Source organism: Lontra canadensis, unplaced genomic scaffold (assembly GCF_010015895.1).
Source record: "Lontra canadensis isolate GAN:19392208 unplaced genomic scaffold, GSC_riverotter_1.0 scaffold117, whole genome shotgun sequence".
NCBI classification, from domain to species: Eukaryota; Metazoa; Chordata; class Mammalia; order Carnivora; family Mustelidae; genus Lontra; species Lontra canadensis.
The window spans coordinates 4981571-4984783 of record NW_022631111.1 but is presented as its reverse complement, the minus strand read 5'-3'; the positions used below and the strand labels follow the sequence as shown (position 1 = coordinate 4984783).

Sequence of the window (3213 nt, the reverse complement as noted above, 5' to 3'; positions counted from 1 at the left end):
GCAGAGTTTTTAACCCACTGAGCCACCAGGCGCCCCTCCCCTTCCTTTTTTAAGGACAGCCTATATATTTTATGTAACATAAAAATACATTTTTATCTAGCCTTCCTTTTTGTTTGGAAGAGATAAGGAGGATTTTTCCTTACGCTCTCTCACTCATCTGGACGTAGAAAGGCTCTAGAGCTATTTAATGAGAAATGGAAGAGCTGTATTAAGACTTCTTGAAATATGACACATTTAATTAAAACACATCTATTGATTTTAACACATTTGTGCATTGTATTGTTTCAAAAATTTCTTAGTGAGTACTGTTCTGTCCTGACCCTATATTTTCCTCTTTATCACTTTTCCTAGGGCTCTGAATACCATAATATTCACATAAAATACAGAATCATGTTTCAGTTTAACTACTTTAATATATTTCTTTAAATTAGGTAGATAGAGACAGGGTTCTTATCTCATGCTACAATTGATCACTAAGGAAGATGATGTCATCTTTCAAGGAAGAAAATAGAGAAGGTGTTGTATATGTTAATTAAATTTCCTGACGTTTTTCTATAAAATGTTGATAGTGTATGGATCTTTGCAAGATCATTTTTTATAATTAATTAAACTAATTGAGTAAAAACAATCCATAATTAGCAGAACACTCATACATGTGTGTACGTATGCACATGCACATGCACACATGGCAGCTCCCCCTTTCTTGTGAACACCAATCTTCTTTCTTTTATTTTATTTTAAATATTTTTTAAGGATTTTATTTAATTACTTGAGATAGAGAACATAAATGGGGAGAGGGCAGAGAGAGAGGTAGAAGCAGACTTCCCGCTGAGCAGGAAGCCCAACTCGTGCCTTTAATGCCAGGACCCCGGGGATCATGACCTGAGCTGAAGGCAGATGCTTACTGAGCCACACAGGCACTGTAGTGCCATTTTTCTTATTAAAAATAAAATAAATGCTTCCTACAACTCAGAGTAGGTATTCTCATTATTCAGTAGGAATAATTTTGTTTTAAAGTTATGAGTGCTGCACTTTCCTCTTTTGAAGAGTGAGTAGTTGTATGGCATCAATGCTTATGGACAGCTTATGAGAGGAATTCAAAGATCTCGTAGGTGTAAACGACAGGAACTGCTCAGAATGGCAAATGAGAGCCCATTGGGAAGGGAGAACCTCCTCGAAGCCAGGCTGCTTCCTTAGGGCCCCAGGCACTCACTCAGCTATGAACTGAACTCTGAAATGTTTCCCTTTCTCCCTGCCAAACCCAGCATCAAAATCTTCATCCTGTGGTTGTCAGTAGTGGCTATAGAGGAGGCAATTCATATTGATCCAAACAAGAAACGATACAAAAATCTTGGCCTGTGGAGGTATACCCCTGAAGGATAAATCCCAGCATCACCACCCATCAGTAAATTCACAACCTGCCTCTTCCGAGTTTTCCCTTCAAGGAAATGGAAGACAGCAAATATAACTGCCTCTTGCAATAATTATGAGGAACCAATGAGAAAACGTGTATGCAAATGGGCCAGATGTGCGATGTGGCCTGCAGATAGAGCCTGCAGATACAGGATGTAGAGAACAAAGCTCTAAATCTAAAGCATAGTCCAAAGCCAAGACATGCACCGAATGTTGTTATTTATGAACTGTAGAGTGGTATGTGATTGTTCACTGTAATAACTACATTCCTACAAATTCGCGTGTCACCTTGCTCAGGGGCTATGCTAATCTTCTCCGTATCATTCCAATTTTAGAATAGGTGCTACCAAAGCAAACACACAACAATATTCTCAATAACTATGAACACCTAATGTGTTTTCCAAGAATTCTTTCCCTTTTATACGATTCAGTTTTGATGGAGGGGTTTGGTATATACGCTGTAATGTGTAGGCAACCGACAGGACTGTGAAAGCCAGCCAGGAAACAGAAAGAGACAGCAGAGAGGGTTGGTATACTAAAGCCTTAAAGTGTCCCTCAGATCAGGCAGAAGGGAAATCTTGTGTTTTTGTTTCCATTAGACAAGAATTACCTTGTACCAGCACGAATATACAAGCCACTTAGCAAATTTATTTTAATTCAAACCGTAATGACATTCAGTGCAACATTCTCCAGAAGTTAACAGCTCTCCTGACAAGCAGCAGCCGGTAGTTTGTGTGGCACTAATATGCAGCTAAGTAGTTTGGGCTACTCAGACATCTGGCTCAAGCGAAACAGCTGGAAAAACGCAGCTATTAACCTTTTGTTTGCAGTGAGAGCCATCCCTACAGATGCCAAAGCTTTGTGGGAGACTGAAATACCTTGTCGTGATGCAGACCACTTTTCTAATTGCAAGTGGTCGTGCTATGCCTTCTTTTCCACATTTTTAGGAAAGAGAATCCTGTCTGGTTTTGCTTATTTGATCTGTGTGTTATTTTTGCATACACCCCATTACATTTAAGCTCACCACACGCAGGCAGAGTGGGGCTCTATAGAAAAACAGTACACCATGTCTAAAACCAAAGAAGCAGTGCCTTAGGGAGGACATTTGATGAAAGGGAAATTAAATCGACATTTTTTAAAATTACTGTACCAGAAGTGCAGGGCCACAGAATTAATATCTGATGAGAGCTAATCAGATATATATGTTAGTTTTTTATTACTTTTCTCATTTTTTAATGTTCAATGGAATTTTGTTTATGGAAGAGAGGGAAGCATGGAGAGCTTGTATATGTTGTTCATGAAAATACATTTAGGACCTGGTCATTCCGAGGTTAAGAACCCAAGCAGTCCCCCTTGGACCTTCCATATAACGCCCTAAATATATCAGATTCTAAGAGTGCCTGGATAGCTCAGTTGGTTAAGCATGTGCCTTTGGCTCAGGTCATTATCCCAGAGTCCCCCACTTGGCTCCATGCTCAGCAGGGAATCTGCTTCTCCCTCCTCCTTCTGCCCCTCCCCCCACTTTTGCATGTGCACACACTTGTGCACGCACGTTCTCTCTCTCGCTCTCAAATAAATGAAATCCTTAAAAATATATATATCAGATTCTAATTCTTGCCCAGAATTTTTAAAAATCTGATTAAATTTAAAAATGCTCCACCTAAACTCCATAGTGGCAGTTTTGCTGGAAATGCTAAGTTCCAGATATTTCTGGATACTTTGTGTGTCTCCTTGGTTATTTCATCAGAAAAAGAGAAGATAAATAAATGGCAGTATCTACCTCAGCATCTTAGGTGGAAG

The 3213-nt window shown here is 39.4% G+C and overlaps 1 non-coding gene across 1 annotated transcript; it reads right to left on the bottom strand.

Moving 5' to 3' along the window:
* Window positions 1-1666: 1666 nt before the first annotated feature.
* On the bottom strand, window positions 1667-1772 carry LOC116857090. The gene has a single exon (XR_004380688.1). It is a non-coding gene; the product is annotated as a U6 spliceosomal RNA (small nuclear RNA).
* Between the last annotated feature and the right edge of the window lie 1441 nt (window positions 1773-3213).